The following is a 14411-nucleotide window of genomic DNA, read 5'->3' as shown; positions in this document are numbered from 1 at the left end:
TGCCGGTGGAAATGGCAGCGGCGCAGTTACCAACGCCCCCAAACTGGTGCCCTTACATGAAGCCTTTAACAAGGTGCCACACAAAAGGTTGTTGCATAAGATAAAGATGCATGGCATTAAGGGGAAAGTAGTAGCATAGATAGCGGATTGGTTAATTAATAGAAAGCAAAGAGTGGGGATTAATGGGTGTTTCTCTGGTTGGCAATCAGTATCTAGTGGTGTCCCTCAGGGATCAGTGTTGGACCCACAACTGTTCACAATTTACATAGATGATTTGGAGTTGGGGACCAAGGGCAATGTGTCCAAGTTTGCAGACGACACTAAGATAAGTGGTAAAGCAACAAGTGCAGAGGATACTGGAAGTCTGCAGAGGGATTTGGATAGGCTAAGTGAATGGGCTAGGGTCTGGCAGATGGAATACAATGTTGACAAATGTGAGATTATCCATTTTGGTAGGAATAACAGCAAAAGGGATTATTATTTAAATGATAAAATATTAAAACATGCTGCTGTGCAGAGAGACCTGGGTGTGCTAGTGCATGAGTCGCAAAAATTTGGTTTACAGGTGCAACAGGTGATTAAGAAGGCAAATTGAATTTTGTCCTTCATTGCTAGAGGGATGGAGTTTAAGACTAGGGAGGTTCTGCTGCAATTGTATAAGGTGTTAGTGAGGCCACACCTGGAGTATTGTGTTCAGTTTTGGTCTCCTTATTTGAGAAAGGACCCTCCTCTGGCACAGGAGGGTGTGCAGAGGAGATTCACTAGGTTAATCCCAGATCTGAAGGGGTTGGATTACGAGGAGAGGTTGAGTAGACTGGGACTGTACTCATTGGAATTTAGAAGGATGAGGGGGGATTTTATAGAAACATATAAAATTATGAAGGGAATAGATAGGATAGATGCGAGCAGGTTGTTTCCACTGGCGGGTGAAAGCAGAACTAGGGGGCATAGCCTCAAAATAAGGGGAAGTAGACTTAGGACTGAGTTTAGGAGGAACTTCTCCACCCAAAGGGTTGTGAATCTATGGAATTCCTTGCCCAGTGAAGCAGTAGAGGCTCCTTCATTGAATGTTTTTAAGATAAAGATAGATAGTTTTTTGAAGAATAAAGGAATTAAGGGTTATGGTGTTCGGGCCGGAAAGTGGAGCTGAGTCCACAAAAGATCAGCCATGATCTCATTGAATGGTGGAGCAGGCTCGAGGGGCCAGATGGCCTACTCCTGCTCCTAGTTCTTATGTTCTTACTGTTAAATTAATAGTTATAATAATCTAATAATCTTTATTAGTGTCACAAGTAGGCTTACATTAACACTGCAATGAAGTTACAGTGAAAAGCCCCTAGTCGCCATACTCCAGCGCCTGTTCGGATACAAAGAGGGAGAATTCAGAATGTCCAATTCACCTAACAAGCACGTCTTTCGGGACTTGTGGGAGGAAACCGGAGCACCCGGAGGAAACACACGCAGACAAGGGGAGAACGTGCAGACCAGTGACGCAAGCCGGGAATTGAACCCGGGTCCTTGGCAACGTGAGACAGCAATGATAACCACTGCACCACCGTGCTGCCCTAGATTTCATGATGTTTAACAAAGCAAACTTTAGTGTGACTTCCGGTGGCGGCGGGCGGGAGGCGGCCGCACAATGGAGGGCTCCCGATCGGCAACGGCATTTTCGGGGCTTTAAGCCCGGTCCCAGGGTCCGCGGAGGCGGCAGAAGAAGGGAGAAGGCACGGAGGAGGCACAGTGGAGATACAGGAGGAAAAAAGGAACAAAAAAAAATGTCGAGGGTGAGCAAGAAAACGGCCGAAAAAAAACAGCTGGATGTCCATCGGGGAGTGGAAAGGTCACCGCGGGGTCACCAGGAAAAATGGAGGCTGGAGCACCAGGGAAGGCTGCACTGCTTACGGCTGAAGATATAACTAAGGTGATGGCTGCGGAATTTGAAAAGCAGTTGGCGCAGATTGCGAAATGCATGGAGACGGTGAGGAAGGAGATGAGGGAGGTTTTGAGTGTGCTGGTGGAGGAGGCGGTTTCCCCGGTGAGGACAGAGGTGGCGAGCGCAGTGGCGGAGGTGCGAGAGCAAGGGGAGGCGCTGAAGGAAGTGGAGACGTTATTGCAGCACGGTGATCAACTTGCCTCGATGGGGAAAGAGATGCGGAAGGTGATGGATACTAACAAGGATCTGCGAGGAAAAATGGAAGACCTGGAAAACAGATCCAGGCGACAGAATTTGAGGATTGTGGGGCTGCCCGAAGGAGTTGAAGGACCGAAGCCGACTGAGTACTTTGCCGCGATGCTGGCAAAATTATTGGGGGAGGGGGAGGATCCCTCCCGATATGAACTGGATCGGGCTCATCGGTCGTGGAGGCCTATACCAAAGGCGAGTGAGCCGCCAAGGGCAGTGACTCTGTGCTTCCGTAGGTACAGGGTGAAGGAGAAGGTCCTGAGCTGGGCCAAGCAGAAGCGGGTGGTGCAGTGGGCTGGAGCTGGTATACGTGTATACCAGGACTTTACAGTGGAGCTGGCAAGGAGGCGGGCTGCCTTCAACCGGGTGAAGAGGGCTCTGTACATTAGCAAGGTGTGGTGCGGCATTGTATATCCAGCGAAGCTGAGGGTGACTTACAAGCTCAGGGACTTTTATTTTGGAACGGCGGAAGCAGCCGAGGAGTTTGCGAAATCAGAAGGACTGTGGCAGAACTGACAAATTGAGGAATGGCCATGTGCCGATGTAACCTCATGACTGTATTTTCTTCTTTTTTGTATCACTGCGCGCGGGTGTAGAGATTAAAGGAGCCAATGTGGTATATATTTGGACAAGGGAAGGGACGGGACTTTCACTCGAAATGAGAGTTCTTTGGGGTGTAATTGGATATGTGGGGTTTGTGTGCTAAAAGGGGATCTTTGGGCTTTCCTAGGGCCGGGCAAGTGGGAAAGGGACCCGGGCGGGGGCCTCCACGCTGGCCGGTGTGTGCCGGCCAGTGAACGGGTGTGAGGTGGGGGGAGGGGCTGCGGCCATCGGAGCCTGGCAGAACAGGGTCCGAGTGGTCTAGCCGGGGTGGAAAGTTGGGGGGAAGGAACCGAGGTTGGGAGGAGGAGTTTTACATACGGGTAATCCCTGATTCCTTTTTGCCATTTGTTTATGTAAACATGCGGGTTGAGGTTTGGGGGTTGGTGGGTAGATGGGATCGTTGTTATTATGGGGACTGACATATCTTGCTGATTATTGTTTATTGTTGATGGATGTAAATGTGGGAGAAAATGTGAAAAAGGAGGAGAATAAAAAAAAATGTGAAAAAAAGCAAACTTTAGTGTATACGTGAAGAAATTTAAAAAAAAATGTTCCAGACGTTCAACAAGATGCAAAATTTCATGCAGATCCTTCCATTTTGGTCAACGATCCTCCAATTACTTCATCAATGTCATGACTCTGGGTTTCACAGGACAAGCATGGGCCTCCCTGTAACTGCTGCATGGTGACTCAATACATCAGAAAACACTCGTGGTTTTTAATAGCCCACTTCCAGAACTCAAACTGCAACAAGGTTCACTGCCTTTTATTGAGGATTACTGTCGATTTCTTCTTTTCCAGCTAAACAAATCTTCCAGTCATTTTTCTTCCTTTATCAACTTCATGTCTCATACTGAATGCCAGCTCCCAATTGCAGGTTGTGTCATGGATGAAAGATCTAAAATTTATTCTACTTCAGATATAGGCCTGGCTTGATCTCTTGATTTCCAAGGAGCTACAAATTACATTAGACCCAAAGCTGACACTGTCTTTCTTGCATTCCAACGTCAACCAGCTTTGCTTGCTGCCTATATCTAACAGACTTCACAGAGATAAATGTAAAATGAAGAATCTCACTAAGCTCCTTCTATCTCCATGGCAACGCGACACACACTGCCCATTCCATGTGGAAAAGTAACTACCTTTTAATTCCAAAGTTTTCCTTAATTCTGGGAAACCATGTGAATTATATATCTTTTACAGGAATAATGGGAGAAGTCATGGCCGGGATTCTCCCTTCTGGGGACGTAGTCCCCACGCCGGCGGGAAAACCGGCGCCAACGACTCCGGTGTCAATGGCCCCCCAAGGTGAGGAATTCTCACCTTTCTAGGGGGCTAGGCTGATGCCAGAGGGGTTGGCGCTGCTCTTGCCAGTGGCGAAGGGACGGCACGGGTTCGCGCATGCGCGGATCGGCCGGCGTATTCTCACGCATGCGCAAGGGGTTCACTTTTCTGCGCTGGCTCCTGGGCAATATGGCGGAGCCCTACAGGGGCCCGGTGTAGAAGGAAGAAGTGTCCCCATGGAACAAGCCCGCCCGCAGACTGTGGGGGCCCCCCGGGGTCGGATCACCCCGCGCACCCCCCTGAGGACCGCCGACGCATACTCACCTGCCAGGTCACGCCGGTGCGTGAGTTAAGTGATTCACGCTGGCGGGACTGGCCAAAAATGGACGGCCGCTCGGCCCATCGGAGCTTGGAGAATCGCGGGGGGGGCCGCTGCCAACGGCCCCGCCCAGCGTGGCGGCGATCCTGCCCCGCCCAAAAAACGGCGGGACAAGGCGGCGTGGGCGGGCTCCGGGTTCCTGGGGGGGCGCGGGGCGATCTGGCCCCGGGGGGTGCCCCCACGGTGGCCTGGCCCGCGATCGGGGCCCACCGATCCGCGGGCGGGCCTGTGCCGTGGGGGCACTCTTTCCCTTCCGCCTCCGCCACGGTCTCCACCATGGCGGAGGCAGAAGAGACTCCCTCCACTGCGCATGCGTGGGAAACTGTCAGCGGCCGTTGACGCTCCCGCGCATGTGCCGCCCGGGGATGTCATTTCCGCGCCAGCTGGCGGGGCAACAAAGGCCGTTTCCGCCAGCTGGCGGGGCGGAAATTCCTCCGGCGCCGGCCTAGCCCCTCAATGTTGGGGCTCGGTCCCCAAAGATGCGGAGCATTCCGCACCTTTTGGGGCGGCGCGATGCCCGTCTGATTGGCCCCGTTCTGGGCGCCAGTCGGCGGACATCGCACCGTTTGGGGAGAATTTCGCCCCACACCTCTCACCGGGGATTCTCCGACCTGGCAGAGGGTCGGAGAATCCCGCCCACCATGTCTCCAGTTCTTTAGCTAAGTAAGACTACCTTTTGTAGTCCGGTTAGCGTTTGAATTGTAATTAATTCTGAGTGGTTTTCTGGCTTCTAGATTGTTACCTGGGCTTTTCCCAGTAAACGTACACTTAAAATTCAATTTCAAAAACTGTTCATCTGAAACATACGTTGACCTATGACATTAGACATTCTCTACCCTTGCACCAGGGAGGAAACATACCATCCTGGATTCACATCTGTGGCCGCAGAAACACCTGTCTGTTTTCCTAACTATCAAATTGCTCTTCCAGTCTTTCATTGTGCCTGATTTACAGCTGAGCCAGTCATGGTGCCAAGGACTCAACCCTGGCTGCAATCCCCAGGTCAATCATCACTTTCATCAGTATTCTGAACTCAATACTGGTCGGAGAGTGAGAGGCAATCAGGGGATTATTTCATCTTGACTGTCTGGTGATCTTCCATTCTCTTTCTCTCTACTCACTCTTAAACTGTGGGATGACCCATTTATAAATTTGCCATGCACAATTCTCGCAATCTTACGAAAGTGCCGCAGTGACACCAGCTGCTGCTTAAGCTCTGAAACCCAGAGCTCAACTGCTGCAGCTGATAACACCTCCTACACAAATCATCATTCTGGACACCGAAAACAACCTGGAATTCCCAGATGGAACAGGAAATATACTCCAGGGGCTGGAGCTGTCCTGCCATTCCTCTTTCTGCAAGAAGAGTAAAAAAGCAAGAGTAGTAGGGATGCAATAGTTAGGGGGATAGACAGGCATTTCTGTTACCATAGACATAACTCCAAGACAGTACTTTGCCTTCCAAGTCTCAGAGTCAAGGAGGTTGTTAAATTGCTGGAGGACATGCTTATGGGGGAGGATGAAGATCCAGATGTCATGGTCCATATCAGTACCAACAACATAAGCAGAAAGAGGGATGAGGTCCTGAAAGAATATTTTAGAGAGCGGGAAAAGAGTTTAAAAGCAATATTTCAAAGGCAGTAATCTCAGAATTACTCTGTGTCATGTGAGTCACATAAATAGAAGAGTACAGCAAATGAACATGAGCTTTGAGAGATGGTGCAGGAGGGAAGGCTTTAGATTTCAGAGGCATTCGGATCAGTTCTGGGGCAGGTGGGGCTGACACCAGGGGAATGGATGACACCATAGCAGAACTGAGACCAATATCCTTGCAGGGGGACTTGGCAGGGGGAGGTGGACACCTGAGGAGGAGCTCAGATAGGAAAGAAGCAAAGTTGGCAACGATAGTGAAATTGGAAAGCAGCAGGAACTAAGCTCAGCATCAAATGGCGGAAAAATATAAAAATGATTTAAAGAGTCACATGACTCTTCTAAAAATGATTAAAGACATAAAATTAAAGGCACTCTGTGAATACACAGAGCTTTCGCAACAAGGTAGATGAACTGATGTTAGAAATAGAAGTAAACGAGTATGATATAATTGCCATTACGGAGACATGCTGCAGGATGACCAAGGTTGGGAACTGTATATTCAATAGTATTTGAAATGTAGGCAGACTAGGCAAAAAGGAAAAGACAATGGGTTTGCACAGTTAATATCAGGTTAAATCAGTACAGTAGTGAAATGGGGGCGGGATTCTCTGACCCCCCGCCGGGTTGGAGAATCGCCGGGAGCTGCCGTGAATCCCGCCCCCGCTGGTTGCCGAATTCTCTGGCACCGGATATTCGGCAGGGGCAGGAATCGCGCCGCGCCGGTCGGCGAGCCCCACCCCCCCTCGGCGATGGGACGAAGTCCCGCTGCTGGAATGCCTGTCCCACCGGCGAGGATCAAACCACCTCTCTTCTCGGCGGGACTAGGCGGCGCGGGCGGGCTCCGGGGTCCTGGGGAGGGCCCAACGATGGGCCGAAGTCCCGCTGCTGTAAACACTCTCCCGCTGGCGTGGATTGAACCTGCTTTTGAACGGTGGGACAAGGTGGCGCGGGCAGGCTCTGGTGTCCTGGGGGGGGCGCGGAGCGATCTGGCCCCAGGGGGTGCCCCCACGGTGGCCTGGCCCGCGATCGGGGCCCACCGAGCCGCGGGCGGGCCTGTACCGTGGGGGCACTCTTTTCCCTCCGCCTCCATGGGCCACAGTCTTCACCATGGCCGACGCGGAGGACACCGCGCATGCGCGGGGATGACGTCAGCAGCCACTGACGCTCCCACGCATACGCGGTCTTCCGCCACCCGGCGAAGTCCTTTCGGCCCTGGCTGGCGTGGCGCCAAAGGCCGTTCCCGCCGGTCGGCGGCGCGCCAACCACTCCGGCGCGGGGTTAGCCCCTCAATGTGAGGGCTTGGCCCCTAAAGATGCGGAGAAATCCGCACCTTTGGGGCGGCCCGACGCCAGAGCGGTTCACGTCACTCCATCCCGCCGGGTCCCCCCGCCCCGCCGGGTAGGGCAGAATAGATTGGAAGGACCAGGGGCGCGATTCTCTGACCCGTCCGGGGGCTGGAGTGAATTTCGCCCCCGCCGTGTCCCAAATTCTCCGCCACCAGAGTTTCGGCGGGGGCGGGAATCGCGGCGCGCCGATCGGAGGGCCCACCCCCAGCGATTCTCCGGCCCACGATGGGCCGAAGTCCCGCTGCTGTCAACACTCTCCCGCCGGCGTGGATTGAACCTCCTTTTGAACGGTGGGACAAGGCGGCGCGGGCAGGCTCTGATGTCCTAGGGTGGGGGGGGGGTCGCGGTGCGATCTGGCCCCGGGGGGGGGGGGGGGGGTGCCCCACAGTGGCCTGGCCCACGATCGGGGCCCACCGATCCGCGGGCGGGTCTGTGCCGTGGGGGCACTCTCTTTCTTCCGCCTTCGCCATGGTCTCCACTATGGCAGAGGCAGAAGAGACCCCCTTCTCTGCACATGCGCGGGAATGATGTCAGCAGCTGCTGACGCTCCCGCGCATGCGTCGCCCGGCGAAGACCTTTCGGCGCCGGCTGGAGTGGCGCCAAAGGCCTTTCCCGCCAGCCGGCGGAGCAGAAAATACTCCGGCATGGGCCTAGACCCTTTGGGGCAGCCCGACGGAGTGGTTCCGGCCACTCCATCCCGCCGGGACCCCCCGCCCCACCGGGTAGGGGAGAATCGTGCCCAAGATGTAGAATCAGTTTGGGTGATACTAAGAAACAGCGAGGAGCAACAAACATTAGCTGGAATTGTTTATGGCAGTTAAAAAATGTATTAGATAAAGGAACAGACTTATAAAGTTGCAAGACACAAGACATTGTGGTAAGCCGGAGATTTGGGAGCCTTTTAGAATTCAGCAAAGGGGAACCAAGGCCAGAATTTTACACTCCCCCAGATTTTTAGGTCGGAGATGTGGGGCGAAATTCTCCCAAAAAGGCGCCAATCAGACGGGCATCGCGCCACCCCAAAGGTGCGGAATGCTTCGCATCTTTGGGGGCCGAGCCCCAACATTGAGGGGCTAGGCCGGGGCCGGAGGAATTTCCGCCCCGCCAGCTGGCGGAAACGGCCTTTGTTGCCCCGCCAGCTGATGCGGAAATGACATCCCCGGGTGGCGCATGCGCGGGAGCGTCAGCGGCCGCTGACGGCATTCCCGCGCATGCGCAGTGGAGGGAGTCTCTTCCGCCTCCGCCATGGTGGAGACCGTAGCGGAGGCGGAAGGGAAAGAGTGCCCCCACGGCACAGGCCCGCCCGCGGATCGGTGGGCCCCGATCGCGGGCCAGGCCACCGTGGGGGCACCCACCGGGGCCAGATTGCCCCCCCCCCCAGGACCCCGGAGCCCGCCCACGCCGCCTTGTCCCGCCGTTCAAAAGGTGGTTTAATCCACGCCGGCGGGACAGGCAATTTATCAGCGGAACTTCGGCCCATCCGGGCCGGAGAATCGAGCGGGGGGGCCCGCCAATCGGCGCGGCCCGATTCCCGCCCCCGCCGAATCTCCGGTGCCGGAGACTTCGGCAATCAGCGGGGGCGGGATTCACGGCAGCCCCCGGCGATTCTCCAACCCGGCGGGGGGTCGGAGAATGACGCCCGTGGTGCGTGAAATTAAGGAACGGGATTCCCTCCCGGGTTCTTGCCCACTCCGACCACACAGCAGTTGTACGCTGGGCTGGACAAGGCCTTGGATGGGAATCCTGCCCTTGCCCCTTTTGAGGCAGACAAATAAACAACAATTGGCCACCTAAGGGCCATTTCCCACCGTCATCAATTTTTAGATGGCGAGATGATTGGCCTTGCATGGGGGAAACACAAAAAGCAACAGACTTAGATTTTGTGTGGGAAGTGGGTGGGCCCCTCCATCAGAACCGCCTTCTAAAGTCAGGCACCGTCCTCTTAAGGTCCCCCCTCCAGAGCTTCTTCACCTCCACCCCACTCTTCTCAGAGACGCAGATCACCCCCCTTTGCACCCCCAGCCCTTCCCTACCCTCTCTGCTCTGGGATCCCTTGAACTTACCATGGTGGCCTTTGGTGTCTGGATTTAGACACCTCATGCAATTTCTCTTCTGTCCACTGCAGGGATTCTCTAAGGGGAAGATCGGAAAAGGCGAGAGAGTGGTGAGCGTTTATGGAGCCGATGGGGATGGTGGACCTGAGGGGGTTTAGGCACCCGGGGGAGAGGGAGTACTCCTCTTCTCACATGTTCTTCTGGGATATTCCCGTATTGACCTTTTCGTGGTGTGTTAAGTGGTTTTGTTGGGGATGGTGGGGGCGGAGTATGTGGGGATTGTGATCTCGGACCACGCGCCTCATATTTTGGACGTGAGGCTTAGGTTAAAGCGGGTGCAGAGACTGGGTTGTAGGATGGATTTGATGTATTGGTGGATAAGGAGTTCTGTGGTAAGGTGGCAGGGTTTATCAGGAACGATGTGGAGCTCAATCAAAATGGGGAGGTCTCGGCAGCCATATTTTGGGAGACTTTGAAGGCAGTGATTCTGGACAAAGTCATTTTGTTTAAGGCCCACAGAGAAAGGACTGAGAGAGAAGAGAGGCAAAGGTTATTGGAGGAGATAGTTGAGATTGATAGGAGGTACTCTTGGGCCCCAACTAGGGAGTTACTGGCAGAAAGAAAGAAGATGCAGGGACAGTTTGATCGGTTGACAACAGGGAAGGCGGTGGGGCAGCTACAGTGAGCATGAGCAGTGCAATGTGAGTAAGAGGAGGAGGCGAGTCGCTTGCTTGCCCACCAGTTGCGGCGGCAGGCAGCGTCGAGAAATTGTGCAGGTGAGGGCAGCAGGGGGAAAGGTGGTCGGAGCCGTAGTGAATTAATGAGGTGTTTGAGGCCTTCTATCGAGGGCTGTATAGATCCGAGCCTGGAGGAGAAGATGCCGGCATGAATCAGTTACTGAATAGGTTGGAGTTCCTGGAGTTGGAGGAGAGGAAGCGGCAGGCATTGGAGGAGCCATTGGGGTTGCAGGAGGTAATGGACTACATTGGCGTGATGCAGTCGGGGAAGGCGCCGGGCTGGATGCCTCCCGCCGGAGTTTTATAAGCAATTTGCGAGTTGGCTCCCCATCTTCTGAGTATGTTTAATGAAGGTGGAGAGGGTGAGTTGGCGCAGACATTCATTTTGCTGGTTCCAAAGAAAGGAAAGGACCCAATGGAGTGTGGGTCTTATAGACCCATCTCGTTGCTGAATATGGATGTTAATGTCTTGGACAAGCTGTTGGTGAGACGGTTCTAGGGGGGTTTGCTGGATGTGGTCTCCGAGAACCAGACAGTGTTCGTGAAGTGGAGGCAGCTCCCCAGTAACATCAGGAGGTTGTTAAATGTAGTGATGACCCCCTCGGGAGGGCGAGAGCTGGAGGTGGTCGTTTGTCCGAGTACCTGTTCGAGATTCTCGGGACATTTGGGTTTGGACTGAAATTTATGGCATGGGTGTGGCTACTGTATGTGTCCCCCATGGCAAGTGTGGAAACTAATTAAAAGAATTTGCGATAGTTTGCACTGCATAGGGGGAATGAGACAAGTCCACTTTCGCCATTGCTGTTCACGTTTGCGTTTGTGCCCCTGGCGATAGCTTTGCGGGCTTCCACTGAGTGACAGGAGATTGTGAGAGGAGGCACTGAACACAGGGTATTGTTGTATGCCGACAATTTATTGCTGTTTGTGGCAAACCCATTGGAGAGTATGGGGAGGATCATGGAACTGTCGGGGAAGTTTGGTGACTTTTCAGGGTACAGGTTGAATGTCGGGAAAAGTGAGATATTTCTGGTAAATGCCTCTGCTCGGTGGGTAAATCTGGGAGCCCTGCCGTTTAAAGGTTCCGGTATTTGGGGATTTAGATGCCGCAGGACTGGGCCACTCTGCACAAGTGGAATCTGACGGGCTTGGAAGAGGAGGTTGGAAAGAACCATTAAAGGTGGGACACCCCACATTTGACGGGTGCAGGTGATTAAAAATGAATGTACTGCCAAGGTTCCTGTTTATTTTCCAGTCCCTCCCAATTTTTCTCCGAGGACCTTTTTTCAGAGGGTGGACAAGATGATCTCGGAGTTTGTCTGGGCAGCCAGGTTGCCAAGGGTTAGCAGGACTCTGTTGCAGAGGCGGAGGTGGGGGGGAAGGGGGGGGGGACTGGCGCTCCCAAATTTGTGGCATTAAAATCGGACGACAAATGCTGAAAATATGCGACGATGGGGAGAGGGTGGGTGGTGGTGGTGGTGGTGGGGGTGGGGGGGTCCATATGACCCAGTCCCGGATTAGTGGGTCCTTCCAGGAGCAGAGGTTGTGTGTGGGAGGGGGCTGGCAAACCATGTCCACATGTTGTGGGGATGTACAAAATTGGACAGATTCTGGGAGGCGGTGTTCGAGAGTCTGTTGGGGATTGTGGGGGTTAAGATGGCAAAGGACCCTGTGGGGTGTCAGATTGCCAGTGTGCAGGAGAGGAAGGGGGCCAATGTTGTGGCCTTCGCCTCTCTGATTGCCCGGTGATGGATTTTGTTAAATTGGGGTTAGAAAGGGGGGAAATTGAACAAACGGCATCTGATGTTACTGTGCTTTGTTGGTGGTATGTGGATGTTTTGTTGCATGTGTTTGGAATAAAATATATGTAAAAAAAAGAAATGCCTGGAAGGCATTCGGCATTGGCAAGGAACTCTCGAGTTGGTTGGAAATGAGACTCCGCCACCTGAAAACCTCAGGCTCAAAAATCTGATGAAGAATTCGAAAATGGAATATGAAAATAAATAGCGAGAAACATAAAAATGAACTACAACAGCTTTGGTATGTATGTAAACAGTAAACGATTAGCAAAGATTTAAAAGACCATTATAATATTGCCCCTTATCTCAAGGGAGTTGGAATACAAAGGAGATAAAGTAATACTTCAGGGGTGCGAGAGAGACTTGGTCAGATCCCATCTGATGTTATCGTACAGATCTTTATGTCTTAAGCTCAGATTCACCAGGAAACCAGAGTTTGATGGTTTGCTTTCGGAAGACAGGTTGTGTAAATTTGTTTGTATTTTTCTGAGTTTAGCAAATTGAGGTGTGATCATATTAAAATGATAAAGAGGTTTGAAAGAATAGATGCACAAAGGCACAGTGGAACATAAAAGGGGCAGAAACATAGTTTAAAAATGATAATAGGTGGGGAAAACAGGGGAAACTGAAGGAAGAAATCATTAAGCATGAATTATTTGACCTGTACAGGGAAGACAAGGAAATTCAGTTTGTTCACATTGACTCCTATCAATTTTTGCAGGTGCAGCATAGAAAGCATCCTATCCAGCTGCATTACAGCCTGGTATGGCAACTGCTCGGCCCAAGACCGTAAGGAATTACAGAGAGTCACGAACCCCGCCAGCCCATCACACAAACTTGCCTCCCAACCATTGACTTTGTCTACACCATCCGCGACCTTGGGAAAGCGGGCAGCATAATCAAAGACCCCTCCCACCTGGCTTACTCACTCTTCCAACTTCTTCCATCGGGCAGGAGATACAGAAGTCTGAGAGCACGCACAAACAGATTCCAAAACAGCTTCTTGCCTGCTGTTAACAGATTGTTGCATTACAATTGGACGGCAAATGCCAAAAATATGCGACGATGGGGGGGTGGGGTCCATATGACTCGGGCCCGGATGCGTGAGTTCTTCCAGGAGTAGAGGATGTGTGTGAGAGGTGTGGGAGGGGGCCAGCAAACCATGTCCACGAGTTCTGGGGATGTACGAAATTGGACAGTTTCTGGGAAGCGGTGTTCAAGAGCCTGTTGGGGATTGTGGGAGTTCGGATGACAAAGGACCCTTTGGGTTGTCAGAGGTGCCAGTGTGCACAACCCTCTTATGGACTGATCTGATCTCTTCATTCATCTTCTCTGCTGAGTTGTACTACACTCTGTATGCTTCACCCGATGCCTGTGTCTATATATTTACATTGTGCATTTCATGTTTGCCCTATTAATTTACTTTACATGTATAGAATGATCTGTCTGAGCTGCACGCAGAACAATACTTTTCACTGTACCTCGGTACAAGTGACAATAAACAAATCCATCCAACCACAATGGATTCATTCTTATTGTGTCACTTTGTAAGTTACATTCGCATATCTTAGTATTCCTGCAGCTTGTCAGATATATTTTGGTCTGATGAATGGTAAACATGCAACTTCTGTACTTGTGGGTGTTCATGTTTCTCAATCATATCAATACCATCCACACAGCAACTTTTGGCTTGTGTTCAGTCTAAAATAACTTTGGCCACTTATTGCGATTGTAGGCAGAAAAGACTTTGTACCATTGGATTTATGCCAATTCATCTCTGTAAGTAACCACTGAAATGGTCTGTTTCATTTATTCACACCACACGTTTTATCACATGTACAACACAATAAAACACAGTCTTAAGCGTTCAGTTGTTGGCTGAATTAAACTGTCATCATACAGGTGGCCTGACCTGACCTCCAGCTGCCCATAAAACAAGGCCACCAGGTATACAATGATGTGTAAAATTAATGCATAGTGGGCTGATTCTCCGTTTTTGAGGCTGAGTGCCAGCACGAACAGAGAATCTGCGGAAGGGTCACGACAGGAGAATCAACGCAAACCCCTCACCGATTCCGGTATCGGTGAGGGGCTAGCGCCGGCGTCCCGTGAAACTCCTGGGGATCATGCCGAAAACAGCCGGAGAATCGGCTGCGCATGTGCAGGGCTGACGACCTGCACCGGTTGCGCCGTAAAACATGTAGCCGGCCGTGCTCGAACCCTAACCCGCCAACCGCAGCCCACTCTCTGGCCACCCCACAACAGTCCCCCCAGCAGCATGGATTCCAGACGAGTATGGCGGCGCTGGACACTCTCCGTAGCTGGCATGCCAGGTTCCCGACCGCTGGGACTACATGTGGCACAGGCCGTCGGGGAC

The 14411-nt window shown here is 52.4% G+C and overlaps 1 long non-coding RNA gene across 1 annotated transcript in view; it reads left to right on the top strand.

Annotated features, from left to right (window-relative positions):
- Window positions 1-13541, top strand: part of LOC140411712 (uncharacterized) — a 69121-nt gene extending 55580 nt beyond the window's left edge. Inside the window, exon 3 of the long non-coding RNA XR_011940960.1 lies at window positions 12756-13541. This is a non-coding gene — a long non-coding RNA (uncharacterized lncRNA). The remainder of the gene's footprint in view (window positions 1-12755) is intronic.
- Window positions 13542-14411: the final 870 nt, after the last annotated feature.

Source organism: Scyliorhinus torazame, chromosome 4 (assembly GCF_047496885.1).
Source record: "Scyliorhinus torazame isolate Kashiwa2021f chromosome 4, sScyTor2.1, whole genome shotgun sequence".
In the NCBI taxonomy this organism is placed as follows: Eukaryota; Metazoa; Chordata; class Chondrichthyes; order Carcharhiniformes; family Scyliorhinidae; genus Scyliorhinus; species Scyliorhinus torazame.
Note: the sequence above shows the minus strand (reverse complement) of the source record. Positions and strands in the feature narration are given on the sequence as shown.